This window comes from Lontra canadensis, unplaced genomic scaffold (assembly GCF_010015895.1).
Source record: "Lontra canadensis isolate GAN:19392208 unplaced genomic scaffold, GSC_riverotter_1.0 scaffold1, whole genome shotgun sequence".
NCBI lineage: Eukaryota > Metazoa > Chordata > Mammalia > Carnivora > Mustelidae > Lontra > Lontra canadensis.
The window spans coordinates 26005375-26032982 of NW_022630995.1; the positions used below are offsets into that span (position 1 = coordinate 26005375).

The 27608-nt window shown below is 43.6% G+C and overlaps 1 non-coding gene across 1 annotated transcript; it reads right to left on the reverse strand.

The window, feature by feature from the left end:
- Positions 1-24230: 24230 nt before the first annotated feature.
- LOC116871896 lies at positions 24231-24352 on the reverse strand. The gene has a single exon (XR_004383555.1). It is a non-coding gene; the product is annotated as a small nucleolar RNA SNORA26 (small nucleolar RNA).
- Positions 24353-27608: the final 3256 nt, after the last annotated feature.

The window sequence follows — 27608 nt, forward strand, 5'->3', positions numbered from 1 at the left end:
AGAAAGAAAGAAAGAAAGAAAGAAAGAAAGAAAGAAAGAAAGAAAGAGTAGGAAATTTTGAATGAGAATTTTAAAATGATCCTTTTGGGGCACCTGGGTGCCTCTGTTGATTAAGCATCTGACACTTGATTTTGGCTCAGGTGGCAAGATCAAGTCTCCAGTCGAGCTGTGTCAGGCTCCGCACTCAATGGGGAGTCTGCTTGAGATTCTCCCCCTCCCTCTCTCTGTCCCTCTGCCCCTCACCCCCTGCTCATGGGACAGGCACTCTGTCTCAAAAAAATTAAAAAAATAAAAATGATCCTTTTGTCCTTTTGTAATCCTGTTTGGTTTTTTTTCACCTAGTTAAATAATTTCTTGTTGTTTGCCTACTTACTCATCTATTCATTCAACAAGCATTTGTTGAGTATAAACATTTGTTGAGTACTTACTACGCGCTAGCCATTGTTCTTGGTCCTGGACACACGACAGTGAATAAGACAGACATAAGGCTTCCATTCCATCAAGAGAAGAAAAACAAACAAACAAAAAAGATCACACTTCGAAAAGGTAAAACTAAAAACAGAGTGATGTGATCGCGAGTAGCTGGCAGACTACCTTATAAGCCGTAGGGCAACTAAGTGAAGTCTCCGATGAGCTACTGTCTTGTAGTTTCATCAGCATCTTTCCAGACCTTTGCTGGGATTCAGTTTCATTACTGTAAGATGGGAATAATAATAATAAAATCTATCTCATTGGGTCTTTGTGAGATAGTATGAGTTTTATACATCAAGTGTCAGAAACTTGCCTGACATATTTTAGAAAAAAATCTATAAATGTTGATTTTTATTACTTTAAACTGGGGTCCCAGATAAGATTTCTTGGAAGAAGAAACATTTAAACTGAGGCCTAAAGGACAAGAAGGACCCAGCCTTGTAGAGATGGGGGCCAGGAAGCGTGTTCCAGGCCGAGGAAGCATCCAGTACAAAGGTTCAGGTGGGGTGGTTCAGGCACTGAAGCTGCGTGGGAGTGATCCTGCGTCCTGGAAGCCAGACGAGGGAATGTGAATTTCATTTCAATGCTTTGAAAAAGTAATGATCATTTAAAACAGAATCACTTGGCCTGTTTTGCAGAGAATGGAGTTTAGGGAAGGAAAGAGTGGAAGCAGAGAGACCAGCTGGAGGAGGGGCTACGTCAGAGGTCAAGGTAAGAGAGTCTGCCCTCAGGACAGTAGAAGTGAGGGTAAAAAGAAGTGATGGGTTACTTTGTGTCCTACTTGATTTTTAAACCTCCTGTTCTGCTATGGTGCTTTCATTTTCCATTTTATAGATATTTTTTTCTTGTTTTTTTTTTTTTGTTTTGTTCTGTTTTAGAGCGAGAGAAAGCGTGTGTGGATAGAGGAGGGTCAGGGAGAGGGACAAAGTGGGAGAGAGAGAGAGAGTCCCAAGCAGGCTCCACACCCAGCATAGAGCCTGATGTGGGGCTCGATCTTGGGAGCCTGAAGTTATGACCTGAGCTAAAAATCAAGAGGCAGATGCTTCACTGACTGAACCCCCAGGAGCCCCCATCTTGCAGATCTTTAAAGTTGCAATATATATTCAGATATTCTAGACCTTTTCTATTGAGTTCTTCAAAGCATGGAGAAATTGACTTTTCTTTCACAGATGTGTTTCAAAAATTGTTCACTAATTAAGAATTCTCCATGAATTTGAGCTTTAAAAAAATTTCTTACCTATGGACTACTTATTTTTCATATTTTTAATTAATTATCAAAATATATTCATTCATTTTCTTTATCTTTGTGATTTTGAAAAGTCTTATACAGCCAAGTTTTCTGTTTCTTTTTTAAATTGGTGTTGTGTGTCTTTCTGGATTCATATTCATTGAAGTAGAGTCCTATTATCCTACTACTATTCTGAAATTGCTCCATAATAGATTGTAAAATCTGACAACAGCCCTAGTCTCCTCTTTCAGGTATTTTTTTTTTTTATCTTCTAATCCATTTATTTTTCCATACAAATTTTTAAAAATAGTTTATCTTTATATTATTGTTCTCTATATATTTAGTTGGAATTGCAGGAGAAAAAAAAATGCATACCTTAAACACAGGTATGCAATTACAGATTAAATAGAGAAAACAGACATGAAAATACTTAACATCAAGTTTTAGAACTTACTTCTTACATACCAATGTTTATTTCTTTTTTGTCTCCCTCCATCCTTTCTGCCTGTAAACACACTCTATTTAAGAATATGCTATAGCTCTCCATCTACGTGATTCCTTTTTCAAAAGACTGCCAGTAATAAAGTTAAAAGCTAGCACTGAAATGATACTTACTATGTAGAGGGACTGTTTGAAGCTCTTTACATTTTTAACTCATGTAATTTTCCCAGCTCTATAAGATAAGCATATTTTGATCCCATGTTACAGTCGGAAGAACTAAAGCAAAGAGTTAAATAACTTCCTAGTTCCTGCTAAGAGTGGAAGCCAGGATTAGCACCCTGCAGCCTTCTCTCTAGGCCAATCTCTGAAGCATCCCCCAATATGGTTTATTACTGTACAATTAAATATATACTACATCTTTTTTTTTTAAAGATTTTATTTATTTGACAGAGAGAGACATAGCTAGCAAGGGAATACAAGCAAGGGGAGTGGGAGAGGGAGAGGCAGGCTCCCCACCGAGCAGAGAGCCCAATATGGGGCTTGATCCCAGGACCTGGGATCATGACCTGAGCCGAAGGCAGAGGCTTAACCCACTGAGCCACCCAGGCGCCCCCATCTTTTGTTGTTTTAAGTATGTTATATCTTTGTCACTTTTTAAAAATTAGATATCTTATTTTCCAGCTGGCTATGACTGCTTATACAAGGATCTTATTGACTTTTTCTATATTTATTGCCATTAGCCTATTTTTATATATCCAGGATATTTTTAAGGTAATTCCTGGATTTTCTAGGAATATCACTTGCAACATCTGCAAATAATGATGCTTTTCTCTTTTCATGTTTAATTACATTAACATGCAATTTCCAAAGCAATAGCAAATCATTGTGTCAGTGGGAATAAATCTTTAGGCCTGAAGTTAAAGAGAATGTGTTTCATTATTGGATCAAATTGCTTAAAAGTGTGTTTTTAACATATTTGAATATATTCATCTTGTTTCTGATGGAGCAAACATTCCCTTAATAATAATAAGTAGAGCTGAGATTTCCCTCCCACTCAAACCTAAATTATAAAGTTCAATGCTTTCGCTTAGCACATCTTGAAAATATAAAAATGACTTTAATTCAGCTAAGTTGGATTTGAATGTAGAGGAAAACCCAAGTGTGATTTAGAGATTGTAGGGAAAGGAAAGGAGCTTTCCATGAAAACACGTTTACTAGTGAACTCTTTAAGGCACTAATTCTCAAGCTTGGCTGCCCGTTGAATTGACTGGTAAGATTTACAAATTTACTGATTCCTGGGTCCCATTCCCAGGTAATCTGATACAATTAGTCTGGGGTACAGTATGGGCATTGGGCATTTATTAAAGAACCCCAGGTGACTCAAATGTATGACCAAGTTTTATAACCACTAATTGGGGGGAGATTTTAAACCTATTCTCCCACTGTACAAATTCTGGTTACTAGGTTTGTGTAGGCTACTATTAAAATATACCAGTGTGGGGACGCCTGGATGGTTCAGTCAGTTAAACATCTGCCTTCCACTCGGGTCATAATCCCAGGGTCCTGGAATTGAGTTCCACTTCAGGCTCCCTGCTCAGTGGGAGCTTCTCCCACTACCCCTGCTTGCTGCTCACCCTGCTTGTGCGCTCTCTCTCTGACAAATACATAAAATCTTTTAAAAAGATTAAAAATAAATAAATAAATAAATAAATAAAGACAAGCTTCACTGACTCTTTGGAAAAAAATATAAAAATATATATAAATAAATGCATATACAAATATATATTTATTTAAGATACACACACACACACCAGTGTGCCCACCAACTTTCATAGCAGTATTATTCATAGTAGTGAAAAGATAGAAACAACCCAGTGCCCATTGATGCATGTGAATGGATGAAGAAAATGTGCTGTGTACACACAAGGGACTATTATTCAGCCTGAAAAAGGAATGGAAGTCTGATAGATACCATAGCGTGCGTGCACCTGGAAGACATCACGCTGAGTGAAATAAGTCAGACACAAAAGGACAAACACGGCATGATTCCACTTTCATGAAGTCCCTAGAATAGTCTAATTCATAGAGACAGAAAGTAGAGCAGAGGTTACCAGGGGCTGGGAGGAAGGCGGGTGGGGAGTTATTACTTCACGGGTACAGAGTTTCAGTTTAGGAAGACGTAAAATTTCTGGAAACGGATGGCGGTGACGGTTGTACAGCATTGTGAATGGTCCTGATGCTGAAAAACAGTTAAAATGGCCAAATGTTGTGTTTACAACAATAATATCATTCAAACGAACACAGTTGCAGGAGTGGGCTGTGAACGGCCTTCTCCAACTAGGTTTAGAGTGTTCTTGTGAAGGACTGTGGCTCAGGGTGGTTTCAAAATTGCCTTAATAGACTTTGTCTGGTAGTGGTTTTTCTCTCCCATGCCATTTTCAAAGAAGGTTGCTCTGTTCCTTTCCTCATAGAACCTTCCCATGTGCGCAGCCAGGTAGAGGCACGAAGCTGCCATTGGTGGCAGTGCAGCCCTGGGAAGCCTATCATGGGGGGCCTTTGGGAGCAAGGACCAAGAGGTGTGCCCCCTTAACCCTCACACCTTTGAGGGGCTCCTGCCTGGACTGCTCATGGACACAACAGACAAAACTGAGACGCCCAAAATCACCATTGTCGTGAAGTGACACTTGTCAAGAGAGGTCTCATTTTTTTCTGACTTGCTAATGCTCTGGGGGTTCTGAAGAGGAAGACAAATTGAATGGAATCATGTCTTTTTGGTATCGATTTTCATAAGGTAAATGAGGACTTTTAAAATCTGTCTCCACTGCAAGCGATGGATCACAGTATCAGAGAAAGGCTTTGAGTTACAGTCATGATCATGTGCTTGAGCCGAAGACAAGGAAGCTTTCTTGGCTTGGTTTTCCTATGCAAAAGGGCTGTATCATATATTCCTATTGGAATCAAGTAGCAAGTTGCTCATATTTAGAATTTTTCTCAATTTTGAAAGATGTAGAGGCTAGGAGATCTGTCACATGTACTTTCTCCCCAAGAGGAAGATTCTAGAACTGCACTGTCTAGAGCGTGCTCCTGAAATGTGACCAGCACTACCGTGGGTATGAATTTCCTGGGACCGCTGTCACAAATGACCACATACTCGGTGGCTTAAAACAACACATGTTTATTGTCTTACAGTTTGAAATCAGTTTCACTGGGATGACATTAAGGTGTCTGCAGGCCCACACTTCTTTTGTAGGCTCTAGAGAACACCCCCCCCTTTTTTTTTAAGATTTTATTTATTTACTTGACAGGAGAGAGAGCAAGAGAGAGAGCAAGCACACAAGCAGGGAGAGCAAGAGAAAGACTCCCCACCGAGCAGGGAGCCCAACCTGGGGCTCGAGCCCAGGACCCTGGGATCACAACTCGAGCTGAAGGCAGACACTTAACTGACTGAGCCACCCAGATGCTCCAGGGACAATGCATTTCTTTGCCTTTTCCCAATTCCTGAGCTTCATTCCAGGCCTCCCTCCTCTGTCTTCAAAGCCAGCAGCATAACATTAGCTGTAGCATTGCTCTCTATGTTCTGCCATCCAGTTGCTCTCGGTTTCTTTTCTTTTCTTTTTTTTTTTTTTTTAAAGATTTTTATTTATTTATTTGACAGACAGAGATCACAAGCAGGCAGAGAGGCAGGCAGGTTGGGGGAGGGGGGCAGGCTCCCTGCTGAGCAGAGAGCCTGACGAGGGGCTCGATCCCAAGACCCTGGGGATCATGACCTGAGCTGAAGGCAGAGGCTTAACCCACTGAGCCACCCAGGTGCCCCTCGGTTTCTTTCTTATAAGGACACCTGTAATTACATTTAAAGACCACTCAGATAGTCCAGGATAATTTCTCCAGCTCGAGTCTTTAGTTCAAGCACGTCTGCAATATAAGTTGAAATTCACAGGGTCTGGAGATTAGGATGTGGATATATTTGGAGGTCATTGTTCAAGCTACCATACTGAGGAACTGCATTTTGAATTGAATGAAATTTGAATTTAAATAACCATCTGGCTAGTGGCTACCATTTTGAATGGCAGAGACACAGAAGATTTTCAAATTCACAGGAGGTTCTAAAGACCCCACTCCTTTCATGTTGTCTAAAAGCCAATATCAGTTATAAAATAAATAAGTCAAGGAGATGGAACGTACAGCATAGAGAATATAGTCACTCATCTTGTAATAACATTAATAACATTGAGTGGTGACAGATGGTAAGTACATGTATCACGGTGAGCACTGTGTAATCAATAGAATTGTTAGATCCCTATATCATGCACCTGAAACTAATATAACATTGTATGTCAATTATACTTAAATAATAAAAAAAGATTTTTAAAGCTACACATGCCTAAAGGGAAAAGAAAAGGCCAAAAGCAGGTGCTTCATTTCATAGTCATCTTGTTTATTGTTGGTCGAGTCTTAAAAACAAAACAAAACACAACAAAAAAAACTAAATAAATTTGTTATTTAGAGAATTGAAACACATCATCCCATAGATAGGATAAGGAAAACTCCCAGTGATTCTTCACCATCGAGCAAAGATTTAATGAGCATTTTTGACAGCCCAGGCACTGAACTCCGAAAGTAGTTCACGATCTACAACATAATGGATACACATCGTGATAGCGGGAAGCAGGGGAGCATGAGATCAGAAACTGACCCTAGTGAGGTCCAGGAAGGAATTCTGGAGGATGTAAAACCCAAAGAAGAGATGGCCAAGTCAAGCAGGATAAAAAAGAACATGGGCAGAGAGAAAGGGATAAGAAAGATATTATCGGGAGAGGGAGACGCATGTGCCGAGGAAAGAGGTGAAGGGAGGGGTCTGGGAGTAGTGCTATATGACTGAATTATGTGGGGTCAGGAGGGGCAAGGCAGAAAGAAAAGGCAGGGGCTGAATCGTGATGGGCAGAATACGTCATGATAAGGAGTTTGTACTTTTCCCAAGTGTCCATTAGGATTAGATTGGATGCAGTTGAGAGAGGGCAAGTATGAGTGTCTAAAACCAGGCTGGCATTTATATCTGCACCAAGGCTGATGGGGAAGCTGTGCTCCATAAGGCCCTCGGGGTGCAGACTCCTGCTACCTTATTCCTTTGCCATCTCTATCTAGTGTGTTTGCTAAGGCCGCCATAACAAAATACCACAAACTGGGAGGCTTAAAGAACAGAAATTTAGTGTCTCACAGTCCTGGTGCCCAGACATCCAAGATGAAGGAGTTGACAGGATTAGCTTCTTCTGAGGACTGTAAGGATATACTATAGAGTATTACGCCTCCATCAGAAAGGACGAATATCCAACTTTTGTAGCAACATGGATGGGACTGGAAGAGATTATGCTGAGTGAAATAAATCAAGCAGAGAGAGTCAATTATCATATGGTTTCACTTATTTGTGGAGCATAAGGCATAACACGGAGGACATGGGGAGATGGAGAGGAGAAGAGAGTTGGGGGAAATCGGAGGGGGAGACGAACCATGAGAGACTGTGGACTCTGAGAAACAAACTGAGCGTTTTGGAGGGGCGGGGGTGGGAGGTTGGGTGAGCCTGGTGGTGGGTATTAAGGAGGGCACATATTGCATGGAGCTGTGGGTGTGGTGCATAAACAATGAATCTTGGAACACTGAAAAGAAATTTTAAAATAAATTAAAAAAAAAAAGGATAAATCTGTGCCAAGTCTCTCCCACAGCTTCCAGTAGGTTTCTAGACATCTTTGGCATTTCTTGATTAGTAGAAACATCTCTGCTTTCACCTTCATGTTCATATAGTGTTTTCCCTGTGTGTGTATGTATGCGTCTCTGGTTCCAAACTTCCCCTTTTAACAGGGACATCAGTCATATTAGATGAGGGTCTTCCTCTACGTCAGTATGACCTCATCTTAACCAATTTACTTCTGCAATGACCCTATATGATCACATTCCGAATAAGGTCACATTCTAAGATACTGGAGGTTAGGACTTCAAATTATACATTTTGGGGGCAGGAGGGGACAGAATTCAACCTGTGACAACTAGAATGTGGTCCTCATCCTTAGGGCCCAAGGCAGCACTAGAGACCCGGCTGCCATATTCACATTTAGAGTTTCCTTAAAGGGCCCATCCTTGCAGGTCCTACTTCCAATGGACTCCAATGTTTGCTCTGGAGGTGATAGGAGATTCTGGTTCTGAGGTGATCTTTGGAGCATTGTACTCCTAAAGAGGCAACTGACCACTTGTTAGCAATGCCTCTTTCTTAGACATAGGGTCGGAGAAAAACCTGGTTGAAGAATAAGGACAGCAAGAGGGCAGGTTGTTGCTTTCCCAGATCATTCTAGAAGGACTTTGGGAAGAATAAGGGATTTCACTGCACGTTCACAAGACCAAGCTGCTGGGCAATGTGGCTCATTTCCCACAGGTTGGCTTCATGTACCTCCCTTTCCCTTTTGTAGTGTCTGTTCTCCTGTGGGTTGTGGTCACTCTGTGTTTATCTCCTTTATTAGACAAGGTGCGCCTTGAGAGGAAACAGAGCTCCTTTGAGGTCTGATGTGTCTCATGGAGGTGGGAGGGAGGTTGGGGATTCAAAGCTTAAAACTCAGTTCTAGCACTTATTAGCTGCAGAAATTTGACCCCACCCCCCAAAATTTAGCTTTGTCACTTGTAAAATAAGTTAACAATATTTACCTTGTAGTGTCATTATGATCATTAAAAATAATAAGTGCAGGGCGCCTGGGTGGCTCAGTAGGTTAAAGCTTCCCAGGTCCTGGGATCGAGTTCCGAGTCGGGCTCTCTGCTCAGCAGAGAGCCTGCTTCCTCCTCCCTCTCTCTCTGCCTGCCTCTCTGCCTGCTTGTGATCTCTGTCAAATAAATCAATAAAATCTTAAAAAAAAAAACCTAAAAATAACAAGTACAAGTGTGTGGGCTACAGGAGATGCTCAATGCTAAGTATTATCTATCATCTGTCCTAAGATCTCTCCAGGGCCCAGCTCAGGGCACCTTGCAGAGTAGGTGCTCAATAATATGTACCATTATCATATGTATCTTCTTATGGCACAAGACTTCAGTGTCTGGTGGAATAAACATGATAAAATGGTTTGAAAAATTCCTCACACACAGGAGACAGGTCCGACCTGTGGTCAGAGGGCAAACTCTCTCAAACACAGCTAGGGATAGCCCGGAAAAGGCCTCCCAAAGAGAATTCAGGGTGAACTTGGACCAGAACAGGTGATTAACTCTATGTAATGGTCCTACAGCAGGAATCCTTTCCTATGATTTGGGGCTACGTATTTTATGGTGTCTGATCATAGTAAATGTCTCTCAAAGTCTCATAATAAATGTCTCATAGTAAATGTCTCTCAAAGTCTCATAATATTTTCATGGCTCACCCTGCAAGGTCAAAAGAACTGGGTGTCTTACCTACGTGTAGGAAGGTGTGTTCTGAATTTCTAAAATGAGATGTTTACCCAGATATTTTTGAAGAACAGCCCAGCAATCAAGAGAAGCTGGCCCGTGGCTATGCTTTGAAGTACCTGGTATAGGGCTCTAGATGCCTTCTCGGGCAGTGCTGTCAGCAGAACTTCCTGTGAGGATGGAAATGTTCTGTATCTGTGCTAATTTGGTGAGCCCTAGCTACCTGGCTATTTTGATTCAAAGTGAACAAAATTAAATATTCAGTTCAGGGATGCACTCTCAAGGGTTACTATAAAACAAATAGTAATGGAGACTGATGGATGCAAAGATAGACAAAACCAATCTATCAAACAAAACAGAGGTGGGAACTAGTCTACACATATATGGCCACTTGATTTATGACAACTGCAAATGGGCGGAAGGAGCTTTTAAATGTTGGATTCATTGGATATCCACATGGGAAAAAAAGCATCTGGGTCCACTTCTATATCCCACCATCTACAACAATTGATTCCAAATGGATTACTGTTCTAAATGGAGGAAATTACAATAGTCATATTTTTAGAGGAATACAGAAGAGAAATCTTAATAACCTGGAGTAAACACAGATTTTTTTATTTTTTTTTTAATTTCTTTTCAGCGTAACAGAATTCATTGTTTTTGCACCACACCCAGTGCTCCATGCAATCCGCGCCCTCTCTAATACCCACCACCTGGCTCCCCCAACCTCCCACCCCCCACCCCTTCAAAACCCTCAGGTTGTTTTTCAGAGTCCATAGTCTCTCATGGTTCACCTCCCCTTCCAATTTCCCTCAACTCCCTTCTCCTCTCCATCTCCCCTTGTCCTCCATGTTATTTGTTATGCTCCACAAATAAGTGAAACCATATGATAATTGACTCTCTCTGCTTGACTAATTTCACTCAGCATAATCTCTTCCAGTCCCGTCCATGTTGATACAAAAGTGGGTATTCATCCTTTCTGATGGAGGCATAATACTCCATAGTGTATATGGACCACATCTTCCTTAGCCACTCGTCTGTTGAAGGGCATCTTGGTTCTTTCCACAGTTTGGTGACCATGGCTATTGCTGCTATAAACATTGGGGTACAGATGGCCCTTCTCTTCACTACATCTGTATCTTTGGGGTAAATACCCAGTAGTGCAATTGCAGGGTCATAGGAAAGCTCTATTTTTTATTTCTTTTTTTTAAGATTTTATTTATTTATTTGACAGAGAGAGAGATCACAATTAGGCAGAGAGGCAGGCACAGAGAGAGAGGGAGAAGTAGGTTCCCTGCTGAGCAGATAGCATGACGTGGGGCTCGATCCCAGGATCCTGAGATCATGACCTGAGCAAAAGGCAGAGGCTTAACCCACTGAGCCACCCAGGTGCCCCTCTATTTTTAATTTTTTTTTTAAGATTTTATTTATTTATTTATTTGACAGAGAGATCACAAGCAGGCAGAGAGGCAGGCAGAGAGAGAGGAGGAAGCAGGCTCCCTGCTGAGCAGAGAGCCCGATGCGGGGCTCGATCCCAGGACTCCGAGATCATGACCTGAGCCGAAGGCAGCGGCTTAACCCACTGAGCCACCCAGGCGCCCCTATTTTTAATTTCTTAAGGAATCTCCACACTGTTCTCCAAAGTGGCTGCACCAACTTGCATTCCCACCAACCATAAACACAGACTTCTTAAATCAGAAACACTCACCATAAAAATTGGCACATTGGAATATTAAAAATTAAGATTTTTTTTTCCTCAGAAGACTTCATTCATTAAAAGAATGAAAAGAAACCCAGAATGGGAGAAGATATTTGCCACATATAGATCTGACACAGGATGCATATTGAAAAAATCCTCTTATAGTGCATAAACAGACAGAGCATATCTGTCCGGGGGAATAGGACTCATCAATTAAAAGAAGTGGATTGCTGACACATGCAAAAGCATGGAATCAGAAATATAGTATACACTGTATAATTCCAGGAATACAAAATTTTGAAACACATAAAGCTGGACAGTGGAGAACAAATTAGAATAGGGGAAGCCCCCAGAAAAGTGGAAATGAAGATTGACTGGGAGGAGGCATGGAACTCAAGACTCATGTGCTCAAAACTCAGCAGATGTACAATGAAGATTTGTGGATTTAATTTCGTTGAAGTTGTACATCAAAAGAAACCTTAGACATTGAATTTCAGTTACTGATATGCAGACTAAATTACTTATAGGACATGTGTTGCTATCTGTAATGTGAAATGCAACAATATTAAGGTGGATAAAAGGATAGAAATGTAACAAAGCAAGTTTTATAAAATGTTATTCATAGAATCTAGATGGTAAGTTTATGTGTGTTTACTATAAAATTCTTTAAATTTTGCTAAGTATTTGGGGCACCTGGGTGGCTCAGTCATTTAAAGCATCCAACTCTTGGTTTCAGCTCAGCTCGTGATCTCACAGTTTTGAGGCTCAGTTGTGGGATTGAGCCCCAAATGGAGCCCTAGGTCCAGCCCCATGTCGGACTCCACATTCAGTGTGGAGTCTGCTTCAGATTCTTTCCCCCCTCCCTCCCCTTCTCCCCTCCCTGCGCTCACACACACTCTCTCTCTCTGAAATAAATAAATAAAATGTAAAAAAAAAAAAAAAAAACTTTGCTAAATATTTGTAAATTATTATAATAAATTTTAGGAAAAATACAGTTGAAAAGAACAGCTCACAAACATGAGCAAAATTTCAACAGACACTAAATAAAGTTATTTCTAAACAACTAATAAACGTGAAAAAGTGCTCAACTTCATTAACTCTCAAGGGAGAAGCAAATTAAAATCACATAAGACACAATCATCTCCTACCAAAATAGCCAAATGAAAACAGATGGAAAATCCCAAGTATTGATAAAATATGGAACAACCAGAACTGTCTTACTTTGCTGATAGGAGTCTAACTGGCACACTTTGGAAAACTGTATTAAAATATCCAAATTTGAACATGGCATAACCTATGACCCAACAATTCCATTTCTAGATAAATATCCAAGAGAAATGCATTCATGATTCATCATGTTCATTGAAAGATCTCTATTATAGTGTTCATCACAATATTTTTAGTAGGTCCAAGATATACACCTATTTCAGTGTTATCAACAATTGACTTGATAAATAAAATGTATATTCACACGGTGGAATGCAATACAGCAATACAGCAATTCTCATGAACGGGCTGTAAGTGAAGTCAACATATGGATCAACCCAATGAACGTAACAGTGAGTTAAAGAAACTAGACATAAAAGAGTGTGTGCTGTAATGGTCCCGTTCATCGTGTACAACAAACACAAGGCAGCTAGTCTACTCATGACTTAGAATTCTAAGGATACGGGGTAACCCTGGGGTGGGAGGGAAGTGGTTAGTGATTGGAAGGAAGCACTTTTGGGATGCTGGTTAACCATGTTCTGTTTCTTGACCTGGTTGCTGGTGTGATCCATTTGTGAAATTTCATTTATAATTTGTGTACTTATCTATACGTATATAATATTTCAATAAAAAACAGCTTTTGCCAGAAGCTATGAGCAATATGGGACCACAGAGGATTTGCCATTTGAGAGACTTGAGAATGATTTGAGAGACAGGATTAGATGTGCATTAGAAAGATTAATCCCTGGCTTTGTGGAGGATAGCAAGAGAGGAGCTAAGGAAGTGTTTGTACAAGTAATCCAGGCAAGCGATTATGAGGGCCTGAATTAAAGTAGGGCAATAGGGCTGACAAGGACAGAGGATAGCTGATATTTAGAGAAGAAACAGAACTTCAAGTCACTAAATGCCTCTGCACCTCCCTACCTCACCTGAAAAATGGAAGTAACAGTAGCTACTTCACTGCGGCTATCCTGATGACTTAATGATCTGTTCCAAGTCAAACGGACAACAAAGTCACTGCTCATTGCATACTATGCAGAGCCAAATACAAGGTATTCAGATTAGGAAGTTTTAAGGGAAACATCTTAATTTGGCAAGGTCTAAGCAACCCTGCCTTCTTTCAAGCACACGTAAAACCACCTCCCTGCCTAAGGCTGGGTCCCGTGGAACACTGAGTAAATGGCTACGGTTAGGAATACGACAGTACATGTCAGAATCTGAGCGCCATCTGTTCCTACGGGGCCACAGGTAAGAAATAGGTAGGTGAGGGCTCTTCAGGGGCGGGAGTTCCAGTAACCGGAACCCAGCCCCTCCTCCCTACCCGCTCGGCTCAGAGGCGGAGCCACTAAAGGGGGCGGGGATCCAGGCCAAGGGGGTGGAGTTGGGGCCAGAAAAAAATGCCAATGCGACGCGAGCTTTCCCGTGTTTAACCAATTGAATGCGCTCAGGGCCGCCCCCATTCTCTGATTGGCACAACGCGTTTGCCTGTGTTCTCGCGGTTTGTGGGAGCCTCTCCGCAGTCTCGCGAGGCTGCGGGTCTTCGCCGGTGCTTGGTTAGGCCGTCGGGTTCCTCCCACAGCTGGAGGCGCCCGACGGGTGCGGTCTGCCTCGGAGCGGTTGTGCCGGAGGCGAGGTGCGACCCGGACTTTGGGTTCTCGGGCTAGACCCCGCCTTCACCCGCCTTCTCTCTGTCGGCCGGCAGAGCGGCTCTGCAGTCACTTGGCAGAAGGACCCCGGGGTAGGGGACCGCGACCCGATGAGGCCCCCCTGGGTACTGACGCTCACCCTACCTGTGTTGTATGCAACCTTGAAGGGGACATTTGGGTTAAAAATAGTGAACTTGTGGTTCTATTGCAGTATACCATGCTTGTAGGGATTAACCGCCCTACTTAGTGCCAGCCCCCACCTTTTTTTTTTTTTTTTTTAGCACGGGCTAATTTACGGAGAGTGCGAGTTCAGCCACACTTAGATTTTGAACTTCGTTTTTAATGCAGACCCTTAAAAGCAGCCCTACTCACCTCCTAAAAAGGTAATGCAGATTTCTGCAGTAAGGGAGCATGGCAGTATGTATTGAATTCTTGCACTTGTCAAAAACCACAAAATTACCTTCAAGTACTTTATACTTAATAGTAAACGTCTTGAGCCTGACTCTCTGTTTCAGTGAAGGAAGAGCACTGTCAGAAAAGTAGGGGGCGGGGGAGGCAAAGGAGAATCCCAAATGATGAAGACACCTGTAGACTTCTGAATTTTCACGTAGAAAATGACAAGTGTTGGCGAGGAAATGGATGGAGAGTTTGGAACCCTTGTGCACTGCTGGTGGGCACATAAAGCGGTTTAGCTGCTGTGGGAAAGTGTGATGGGTTCTCAAAAAGTTATACACAGGGGCGCCTGGGTGGCTCAGTGGGTTAAAGCCTCTGCCTTCTGCTCAGGTCATGGTCTCAGGGTCCTGAGATCGAGCCCCGCATCCGGCTCTCTGCTCAATGGGGAGCCTGCTTCTCCCTCTCTCTCTGCCTGCTTCTCTGCCTACTTGTGATCTCTGTCTGTCAAATAAAAAAAAAAAAAAAAATTTAAAAAAAAAGTTATACACAGAGTTAGCATCTGATCCAGCAATTCCGCTCTCAGCGTAAACCCCAGAACATTGAAAGCAGGGACGCAAAGTTACTTGTACACCCATGTTCATAGTAACATTATTCCCAATAGCCAAACGGTGGAAAGAGCCCAAATACATGTAGAGATGAGGGATAACAAAATGTGGTATATACATGCAATGGAGTACTCGTCACCCTTAGAAAAGGGGTCAGTAATACCTGGTGCAACATAGAAGAACCTGGAAAACATGGTAAGTGAAATAAGCCAGAATCAAAGACAGATACTGTATGATTCCACTTTTATGAGGTACTTAGTGTAGTCAGATTGATAGAGACAAAAAGTAATAGGTGTTACCAGGATCTAGGGAGAGGAGAACATGGGGAGTTAACTGTTTAACAGGTACAGAATTTGTTAGGGATGATGGAAAAGTTCTGGAAAAGTGATGGTTGCATAACATTGTGAATGTAAGTAATGCCTCCTAATTACACACTTAAAAATTGTTTATGGGAGCACCTGTGCGGCTCAGTCAGTTAAGCGACCTTTGGCGCAGGTCATGTTCCCATGGTCTTGGGATCTAATCCCGTATTGGGCTCCCTGCTCAGCAAGAAGCCTGCTTCTCCTTCTCCCTCAGCCTGCTGCTCCCCCTGCTTATGTGCTCTTACTCTCAAAATAATAAAATCTTTTACAGAAATCGTTTATGGTATATCTACTTCACCACACACACACAAGAAGAAAAACTCATCGATAAATACACTCTAAAGTTGCAACTAGTCATTGGAAAACCTTGTCTTAACTTTAATTCCAGAATCTGTGTTGTACAAACATAATTTGTGAAACCCTTTTCAAATTTTGATTTGAAAACTAAATGAAAAGAATTCATGTTCAGCGCTTACTAGATGCTATTCTTCAATGTATGTGTGTTTGTTTTAAACTCTGAATACACTAGGTAGTATGTGTCCAGAACTCCCAGATACCCAAGTGCATACATTGTGTTATATAGGCTGGAGACAACAGCATCCATCCTCTTGTTATGTATTTGGAAATGAACTATTTTGGTATCTTGCATTTGGCTTTTCTATCAATCAATATCATTAGGAAAAATATAATTTCAAACTAGCTCTTTCTAAACATACAGGCAAGATGGATGGCAGCTTCCGTACTGTTATTAGGATGGATTTTATCTTAGGGGTTTTTTTTGGGGGGGTGGGGTGGGGAGGCTAAATGCTCCTTGCATATAGTTCATGTATTTCAAATATCATTTTCTTAGCCATTTGACAAGTAAGAAAATGCCAATTTATTTTCTCCCCTTCTGTAGATGGGAAAATAGAAGGCATTGAAGCTGAGATGGTGTGATGCTGAAATCTACAGCAACTCCTCCAAAGATCATTTGCACTCTTGTGTTTTAATTTGGACTAATTTTTCACTGTGAAATGAAATTCATTTCTTGTGAAATCAGAGGAGTGATTGTTGCCCAGATAGATCACGTTTAGCTGCCCACAACCGTGCTTTCAAGGTTGTCAGCTAACTTTGAGTAGATGTGAGTAGAATTATTCTTTTCTTCCACCGTAAAAATGAGTGACCATTATTTAGAGCAATGAGTTCCTATTAAGCTTTGTGTAAAGTTAAATAAGTCTGCAAGTGAGACACTTGAGATGTTAACAGTAGTTTATGGTAAAGAAGTAATGTCAAGAGCGGGAGTTTTTGACTGGCACAAAAAGTTGAAAGAAGGCAGAGATGATATCCATGATGATGTAGGAAGGGCTGTCCCATTGCCCACAGAACACATGAAAACAATGAGAGGGTCAGAAATTTGGTTTATTTACATAGTCAATTAACTGTAAGAAAAATGGCCGAAACGTGAAATTTAGACAAAGAAACAGACTCATGCTGAAAGAAAACTTGCACGTGAGGAAAATGGCTAGGAGCATTGTATCTCATTCCGTTGTGGTTGATGATCCTGCGGAAGCCAAACAAAACCAGAGCTGCATGTGAACCTGCCACTTGGGCATATGTTCAGGGCACAATCCTACAGTTTAGTTTCACTGGTCTTGGCGAAACTTCTGTCTGAATCTAAAATGAGCTGAGCTTCTTCAAACATGTTCCCTTGGCTTCATAGGTATATGAGTTGAGCAGAGTCAAGCCTGTAGTGTTGAGTGTGACAAAGCAGAGAGCGTGGGGCTCAAAGTTTATTAGGAACCCAGCAAACTCACCAGGGAACTTAAAATTTCTACCTCGTTTCTTCAGGGTGAGCTCATTTGAATAATCAGTACGTTACCTACAGGCTGAGCAGTTACACTTTCAACAGGACACTAGAGATCATTGTTACTCTGTATGGAGATATTTCAAGAAAGATAAGAATGGCCATCTTTAGGCAGAGATATTCAGACTTGTAATAATGAGACTTTTCATAGTGGGAAATTGAGCTCAGACATGGAAATAGGTATTCAAATCTGTCATCAAGAAAGAAAACAGAATTATTTGAGAGAGAGCACATAAGTAGGGGAGAGAGGAAGGAGGGAGAAGTAGCCCACCCTCCCCACCCCCTCACTGAGCAGGGAGCCAGCTGTCCAACTCGATCCCAAGATCATGCCCTGAGCAGAAGGAGCCCTTAGCTGATGATCCAGCCAGCCGCCTCCTAAATCTCGATTTTAAGTAGATTTTTATATATAAATTCTTTGGGTCTAGAATGTGGTACAAAAGGTAGACAAATAGAGCTCCATTTTGTTGCTAACTTCCTTCACCAGGAGAATGAGATGCCATGCTTTGAGAGAGTTTTGGAAGGCATCACTGCCATTAGCAACACATTAACAACAACAGACACAGTCATTTCATCAGGTAACAAGGAGTTGAGTTTTGACCTTCACATTTTCCATGTGTACTACTTATTGAGTGTGATGGTCCTATCCTCCGCATGAGCTCTAATAAGCATTCATCGAAGGGAAGGTACTACCTTGGCCACCAACAGCTTTAAGTATATTATGGTCAAGTCACTTGGTAGTTTTGCTGAAACATGAACAAAAAAAGCATTGCTAATAGACATCAGACTTGAGATACAGAAGTAATAGGTGAAACATGATTTCATATACATTTTGGTAAACCTAGAAAACAATTTCAGATATTGTTGTCCATGAACATTGGCATTTTAAGGAGCTAGTTGATCATGTGCTGTTCCTTCCCATAAGAAGAGATTTTGAGTTCAATGAGGATGAATTTCTCATTCAGAAACCTATGTTTGTGCCCCTTTCCCTCCCATTCTGTGGTAGGATACTGTCATCATTCAGTATTGGTATGTTTCAACTTACACACACCGGAAATTACTGTGTAGGACTGAAGTCAGAGCCCTGTGCTGGAGTCTCTGAAAAGACTAGTTTTATTAGTTATACTATTCAGGTTTTTTGTTGTTTTAAAAAGACCCCCAAAAATCCAAGTCTGCATTTTGTGGAACATAAGCCAAAACTAATTGAGGTTGTTATGGAAAAAATGTCTCATTTTTAATGGACAGTATTACCTCTGGGATCTTGCTGGCCAAAGCTGTATAGCCCATAAGGCAAAAGTTACAATTAGAATAATGGTTTTCATATTGTATTAATTTGTTTTCATTAGTAAATTTTTACAACTTGATCTTTGGAGGTGCTTTGTACTGTGTAAATGAAATTTACTGGAAGTATACATAAGTAAACCATAAATTGACATCCTAATAAACCCTAAAGGATTTTTTTATATTAGTTTTGATCATCTGTGTTGTTTTATGGGGTATTTGCTAATCCTTGGTATCTTAGCCACATGCTCGTGTCTCGTGATTTAAATCTAAATGAAGTTTAACTTCATTGCCATACCTCTGAAATATTTTTAAAAATTGACTAATGAATAGATAAGATCTACCCCCGCTCGCACACCCATAAGGCACTAATAAAAATCCTGTAGGAGGCAGCATGGTGGGGTTCCAGCTCCGGCTATATTTGCGATCTTAAGCTTTCCATCTGTATTAGTTACCAGAGGCTGCTAGGCTCTGTAACAAATTAGTACAAATGTGGTGGCTTAAAACAACAGAAATTTGTTCTCTCACAATTTTGGAGGTCAGAAATCAGATTCCCGGGGTCAAATTAAATGCACTTTCAAGGTGGGGCTGGGGGGTGGGGGAGAGTGTATTTCTGGAGTCTTCCAGAACTTCTGGTGGCTGCCACCTACCCCTAGCCTGAAGCTGTATTGTTCCATAATCTTCAAGGCCAAAATCAGATCTTTCTGGTGTCTTCTCATGGCCTCCTCCCTTGCGCACAGACTCTCCCTTCTGCCTCCTTCTCATAAGGGCACTTGTGGGGCGCCCGGGTGACTCAGTCGGTTAAGCATCTGACTCTCAATCTCAGCTCAGGTCTCACTCTCAGTTTTGAGTTTGATACCTGCAGTTGGGCTTCATGCTGGGTCTGCTGAAAAGATTAATTAAATAAAGGCACTGTAATTAGATTTCCTGCTCAGAGATTATCCAGGATAATCTTCCCATCTCAGGAACTTGACCTAATCACACCTGGGAAGACCCTTTTCCAAATAAGCTAACACAGGTTTGAAATTAGGACCCGATTATATTTGGAAGTCATTATTCGGGTCTACTCTGCCATAGGTTTTTCGCTTCTGCAAAACCTCGGCAACAGTTTTGCCAACAAAACTTTCTTATTTCTTTTTCTTTTTTTTTAATATTTTATTTGTTTATTTGAGAGAGAGAGACCGTGAGAGAGAGCATGAGCGAGGTCAGAGGGAGAAGCAGACTGCCTGTGGGGCTGGGAGCCCGATTCAGGACTCAATCCTGGGACTCCAGGATCATGACTGAACTGGAGGCAGTCGCTTAACCAACTGAGCCACCCAGGCGCCCCCGAAACTTTCTATAATAATGGAGATGTCCTGTATCTGTTGTCTGATACAGCAGCTTCTAGCCACAGGAGACCACTGAGCATTTGAATCATGGCTGTTGCAACCAAGGAGCTGAATTTTTTCATTTTACTCAGTTTTAATATACTTTATTTGACACAGAGAAATCACAAGTAGGCAGAAGGCAGGCAGAGAGAGAGGAGGAAGCAGGCTCCTTGCTGAGCAGAGGGCCCCATGTGGGGCTCGATCCCAGGGCCCTGAGACCATGACCTGAGCCGAAGGCAGAGGCTTTACCCACTGAGCCACCCAGGCGCCCCTATTCAGGTTTGATTTAAATAGCCCCATGTGACGTGTGACTTGGGCATATTGGGCGGCACAGTTCTAATATCTATAGTTCTAAATTCTGAACTCTGAGGCCCCTTAGGAAAAAAAAAATAGTGTCCTTTTTTTCTTTTTCCCCCTTATCTGGCTTAAGACTGCTTCCATCTTCCACCTGCTATTGTTTACTCTAATGGACTTTAAACTTTTTAGCACCAAAACCCTTTATATTGGGGGGCACCTGGGTGGCTCAGTTGGTTATGATCCGCTCAGGTCATGATCCCAGCGTCCTGGGATCCAGTCCCATATCGGGCTCTTTTCTCAGTGGGGGAGTCTGCTTCTCCCTCTGCCTGCCACTCGCCCTGCTTCTGCTAGCTCTCTGACAAATACAGAAGATCTTAAAAAAAAAAAAAAAAAAAAAAAAAAGTCAACAAAAAACTGGAAAACCAAAGTGTAAACTGGGCTGTACTTGTTGAGGTTTGGTAGTGGGACAGGAAGGGGGCGGGGGGGGGGGAGGACCAATGGCCAACCCACGGTCTCCACCTGTTCACCCAGCCCAGGTGACTCTTCTAGGGGCAGTGGCAGCAGTTGGTGACACCAGTGGTTATTCTTGGCAAGCGTGTTTGCTATTCACACCCTCAGACAGTGGCTAGAAAACAGTGGTTCCCTTGGCCCCTTATCCCTGAACCACTGTTGATGTCGTTTGTTTTTTTTTTAATCATTTTAATTTATTTTCAGCGTAACAGTATTCAATGTTTTTGTACCACACCTGGTGACCCATGCAATCCGTGCCCTCTCTAATACCCACCACCTGGTTCCCCCAACCTCCCACCCCCTGCCCCTTCAAAACCCTCAAGATTGTTTTTGAGTCCACAGTCTCTCATGGTTCACCTTCCCTTCCAACTCCCTTCTCCTCTCCATCTCCCCTTGTCCTCCAAGCTATTTGTTATGCTCCACAAATAAGTGAAACCATAAAACTGACTCTCTCTGCTTGATTTATTTCACTCAGCATAATCTCTTCCAGTCCCATCCATGTTGCTACAAAAGTTGGGTATTCATCCTTTTCTGATGGAGGCATAATACTCCATAGTGTATATGGACCACATCTTCCTTATCCATTCATCCGTTGAAGGGCATCTTGGTTCTTTCCACAGTTTGGCAACCGTGGCCATTGCTGCTATAAACATTGGGGTACAGATGGCCCTTCTTTTCACTACGTTGATGTCATGTTTTACCAGAACTTGGGGCTGCAGCCCCAGTGGAAGCTTTAGGACTCTCCATTTTTCTTTCCCTTTTCCCACTTAGCACTTGAAGTCACCTCATACAGGCCTTTTGTTCTCCCAACCACCCGGCACCCCGGCACCCCTCCACCGCCATCCTCCACCTTGCTGACCAGTTCCTACACTGAGCAAGGAAGCCTCATGGGTCTTTACAATGGAGGACTCCATCAGCGGATCAGTTCCACCAGTATTCATGGACTTTTGTCTGTTTTATTCACTGATGTGGTCACAAAACCTACAGCAGTACTTGGCGCATGATACATGCTCTAGTTACTGTATGGAAATCAAAGCCAGCATTTTGGTATAGAAATACTAAACACCAGCACTGTCATTTTATTACAAGGACCATACAATATTATAGAAATGATCCTATAGTTCTACCAATAAATGACATTTACTGAGCACTTACTACTTACCAGGTAGTTACTATGCATAGACTCAACTTTAAACTATGAGGATTAGCAAGAGACTGAACCTACGTTTAGTATTGTGCCCCTTCTAGTGTTCTTACTGGCTGTAAGCCACTCACTTGAGTGCCATATATAATTCAACCAATATTATTGATATTAGGCTTAATTATAAATGATACTGCTCCTTGTAGTATACTCGTGATGGGCTTAGGGCTCAAATATACCAGAATCATTATGACAGGAGCTTGATTAGCCCCTGGGAATATGATAGAAATCAAGATGGGGGGGCACCTGGGTGGCTCAGTGGGTTAAGCCTCTGCCTTCTGCTCAGGTCATCTTACGGTCCTGGGATCTAGCCCCACAACGGGCCCTCTGCTCAGCGAGGAGCCTGCTTCTCCCATTCTGTTAAATAAAGAAATCAAATCTTGAAAAAATAAAAAATAGAAAGAAACCAAGATGGACTTCAGTAAAGTAGGGGCAGGGCTGTCAGGTAACCACTGACTAGACTTTTAAGTATGACAAGGCTGTTATAGGATGCTAGAGATTTCTAGAACAAGAGCACTAATGGGGGGAGCGGTGAGGGGAGAGATGATAGTGGCCACAGAGAAGTTGGTTAAGAGCAGAAGGGGTGCGAGGGAACATTTCTAGGTAAACATTACAGCATTCAGAGACCTGGGAGGCCAGAAGGTTATGAAATACCATCTTAGTCTGCATACAAGCAGTCATTTCTCTGCACTTTCACTTTGCTTTCCCCCAAAACCTTTACACACTTCTCTCTCGGGGCATTTTGTTTTCACTCTGCTCGAAACGTTCTTCACCCAAATACATACAGAACCACAGCATCTCCAGATCCCGGTCCCGGTCCCCCTTGGCCAGCCCTGAGCTCACGTCCTTTACTTAACAGTGCAAATACATGCGGTTCCTCTCTCCCTTCCCTACTTTCCTCCCCTCTAGCAATTATGGCCTTCTCACATAGTTGTTCAATAGATGACCTGAAAAATAATCCCGAGGCTGAATTTTAGTGTCATATGCAAGTGTAAATGAAGTTTAGAAGAAAAGGCTGGCACAATGTTATGAAATAAGCATTAAGAGTGACTCCAAGGTGAATATTAAATATCTTTATTGAAAACTTCAGGAAAATGAGGTATTTGCAGACATTCAGGGCTGGTCAACTAACTACTAACAAGTCAGGGCAAACAACTAACACATACTAGGCTCTGTTCATCTGGCTACACGGTCTCATGTCTTCCCACAGGAAAACGTCCCAATCACCTTCAAGATTTTGAGATTCTAACAATCTAGCACCACTGTATCCTTTAAATCCCCTCACAGCTCCTTATGTTCATCAAAAACACCTAACATGCAGACAGATGCCCCCTTTCTGCCAAATTCTGGGTAACTTCCATAGGTTTGATGTAATTAAATACTAAGAAGACCTTATATTCTTAACAGCTCTAACTGTGGTCTCGCCTGACCAAACCAGCCTCAGCTGTTTCAGTATTACTATGGCACCACTAGAACGTTAAATGCCAAGAGCGACAAGTGACTTTCCAGGTGGTCACATGGCCAGAAAATTATATTAGGACCCTTGTTCAGGGCTACACACGTGGTGTGTAGTACCTAACCTGTTTGTTGCTTCATCTGTAAAATGAGAGAATAGTTCCGACCTCACACAGTTGTCAGAACTAAAGGACAGTTGGAAATAAAAAAACACCTGCTATGCTGCCCGATCACCACCAGCACTGTCCTGTTGCTAACACCTGCGAAGGCCATGCTGGACACATGGCTGCTCCAAGTGAGGAGGAATATTTGACCTCATTAGAGGCGTGTGTGTACCGTAAACTGCAGAATTGGTATAAGTCAATAAAAATACCAGCATTCGAAAATTCCAGCTTCCACCGCTTGTGCCTGTAGTCTTCAACCTATAAAGAAGAAAAAATTCCAAATGACCTTTCAAACAGAAAACACCTTGTGTAGACCTTTTTCCCCACCTTCAAAGATAAGCATCTCTGGAGGTATCCTCAAACTACGATTAGGTTCTAATTCATCACTGTGCTAGGAACTGAATAAAAATATCACGAAGGAGCTCTTGGGTAGCTCGGTAGGTTAAGCATCTGCCTGGGCTCAGGTCATGATCCCCGGGGCCTGGGATGGAGCCCTGAGTTGGGCTCCCTGCTCAGCCAAGGCGTCTTCCTCTGCCCCGCCCCCGCCATGCTGCTGACCTGTGCTCTCCATCGCGTGCACGTGTTCTAAGATTAATAAAATCTTAAAAATCACCAAGGTGCTTGAACCAAAAGAAAATTTCCCTCTGGTTCAGCTGTGACTCCAGACAGGATCCAAAGAGGAGTTCTACGATCTCTTCCCTGGGTTTTATGGAGACTTACTTTACCCTTCTGTGTTAGCCTCTTAAGGCACTGCGTCAGCCTTAAAAGGGCACAGGAAAGGGCCGGTTGGCTTTTCTACAGGGTTCTCTAGGATCCCTGCACTCCTCTCATCTATCCCCTGGATCTCAGCGCTTTCTTGAAGAGTCCGAAAACCCACCGGAAGCAGCTGCTGTGCCGGAGGAGCCCGGGAACGCGCATTCCCCCATCCGAAGGGCCAGACAATCTGGGGTCCACTGAACCGAACACGTGGGTGCCCCGGTCGCCACGGGCCACGTGCTCCGGGCCTGGGTCTTCGCATTTCTCTTCAGGACGCGGACCTACCTGCGCGTAGAGCTCAGCCCACGCAGCCGCGCACACGTCGTCGGTGACAAACTCTCCGGTCCCCGGTTCGGGCCGGGCTCCCGCAGGCGCAGGCGGGCCGGCCCCGAACCCGCTACGAGGTGGCCGCGGCGGCGCCCTTGGGGAGCAAAGCGCGAGGTTGTTAGGGCGGCGGCCCCGGGCGCGGGGAGGCCTGCGGGCGGCTCCGCGCGGCGCCTGTGCCTCGCGCGGCCCCGGGACGGGCTGCGCCGCCCGTCCCCCGGGCCTCGGAGGAGACTGCTCTACCCCTCCGTTCTGGCCGCCGGGAGCAGCGGAGCTCCGGGCGGGCAAAGCTCGAGGGGACGCGGGGCGAGCGCAGCCCCAGCCGAGCCCGCAGGCCGGGCGCCCTCCCCGCCGCACCCGCGCACAACCACGGCTCACCTCCGCGGGACGCGGGCGGCGCAGAGACCCGCACGGTCTCGCGGCCACCAGGACTACCGCGCGGCTAGCAGGAGGCGGAGCTGCGGGCAGCCTATCCGGGGAAGCCTCCGGCCGGGGGCGGGGCGGGGCGGGGCGGGGCGGGCCCGGCTATTGGCGCCCTCGGTCCTCGGCCCGCCCAGGTCCTTCGGGCTCTTCCGCGGCTGGAGGACGAGCTAGGCCTGCGCGGGGCATCCTTCTCGGAATCCGGAGTCCTGGCGCCTCCCCTTGGCCCTCGCGGTTCTGGTTCTCGCGGGCAGCGTGCCTTCCTCGGGGTCCCTCCTAGGGGAGGGAGAGGGTTCACGGTCACTCTAGGGCTGGGCCAAGACCCAGAGAGTCCCTTTCCCATGACTAGACCAGCCCGGCGTGTGTTCCGAGTCCGTCCTGCTGAACCGTAAGCTCCAAGAGAAGCCGGACCGAGTCTCTTTGACCACGTGCACTCAGGGCCCCTCCTAAATCCGAGAGGACCATTGTGCATTCATCAGCCGAGCTCAGTAAGTCGACCATAAACGGCACGGGCTTGGGAGCACCATAAACCTTCCCTAGGTGACAGTATCAGACTTGACAAACAAGTGGAATAAAATCGGAGTATATGCGAAAATAAGAGAACTCCGATTACAGTCCTAAGAATTTGCCATCTGTTAACTGATTTAGCCTTAAAAGTATCTTTTCTCAGGCCCACATTTTAAATGGGGAAACACGCAGAGTAGCTTTCCGAGGTGACAGAGTAGCTGGCAAGTGGTGGATCTGGGATTTCAACCCCAAAAGTCTTATTAAAAAGTAGAGACCCTCAAAACACTACCACACTGCCTCTCCCCAGGTGTGTGGAGCCAGATGGGAAACCAATAGCATTTCCATTCAACTGTCTGATCAGGATAGGCCTTCTCCGTGTGGTTGGGGGTCAGGAGGCCCAAAGAACAGGAAAGCACTTGACCTTTTTAGGACCCAAAAGTATAAAAGGAATTTAAGGATGTAGGAGCACAGTGGCCTGAGATGAGGCTGCACGGGGGCCAGACAATGCTGGAGGCCCTGGTAGAGTGTGTTTTTTATGCAAAGAACAATGAAAAGCTATTCAGGCAGTTTTTAGGAGGGAAAATGATAGGATCTGAGGTAGGGTGTGGTTTGGGAGTCATTAAGATGCCTTTGCTGAGGAGAAGAAATGGAATAAATTTTATTTTTTTTTAAGATTTTATTTATTGACACACAGAGATTGACAGAAAGAGGGAGCACAAGCAGGAGAGCTGGAGAGGGAGAAGCAGGCTTCCCACTGAGCAGGGAGTCAGACGCAGGGCTTGATCCCAGGACCCTAGAATAAATTTTATTAATAAGTCCCAGCAGCCCAGCCACTCCCTACTTTATGGATATTCGTAAGATGAATGTAAAATGAGTTAGAGTGGCAGAGGGCATATCATGTTACTGTCCCTTTAACTTATCTCAGAGTCTTCTAATCATGTCTCTAGTTTTGCATCTGTTTTAGTTATAGTCCCTCTGGGTAGCAGAAAGGTATTACCTTTCCTTCAGTTATGGCAATGAATGTGGACAAGTTAACTGCCTGGGAAGAATTGTCAGCAAAGAGATGAAGGTAGGAACTCAGCAGCCACCTATGAGCATAGGAATTCAGCAGTGACCCAGCGGGCGTGAGAGTGGTTGTGCAGAATGTCTTCCTCCCGAGCCAGGTGATAAACATTGGATGAGGTCATGGAAGAATGACAGTTAAGGTTTCACTTGAACTTGGGAGAAATCCACCTCAGTCTGAGGACTTCACACCTCTGGGCAAACCACAACTGTAGTTCATTTGAAATGATAAAAACCATTTGTTTGGGGTAGAGGAAAAATGTCTTCTCAACTATTAAAAAAAAAAAAATTCAAATTAATACAGAGATGATGGAGTGAAATTAACTCATCATATAACTGGTTTTGGAGTTAAATTCAGGGTCATCTATGTTTGTTGTGAAAAATACTTCTAATTCAGGTTAAAGAAAATGGAATCATTTCTTTATGATTATTTGACCTGATTATTTGAGAGAAATCTGTCCAGCCTGAGAGAATTTAGCTCGACCTAGAGGACCAGGGAGCCAGGTGGAAAAGCACAGGAGACCTGATGGGCGGGTACTGCCTTCAGGCTTCCCAGAACTCCCACCTCCGTAAACCAGTACATCTCTCTTCAACACCATTAAATAAATCCCAGCCCCCGGGCTCCAGCCTCCATTCCTTCCAGCTTCCCTCAGCCTCACGAGCTACCTGTTATTTGGGGGTATTTTTCCCTCCCTGTCTTGTTTCTCACTTCTTTCTGGCTCTCAGGTTCTCCATATATACACACTCTGTCACTTTCAACCTGAATAAACGTTCCCTCCATCAAATATGCCCTAGTCCCCAGATGCCACACTCTCCTCTCCTTGCTAACAGACCTTCAGAAAGACCACGCTGACGTAGGCCTCCATCGCCTCAGCCTTATTCAGGCCTCTAGGTCAGGATAGTCTGACTCTCTCCTTCCCCAAACCCCTGAAACTGCTCTCCAAGGCCACCAGTGACCTC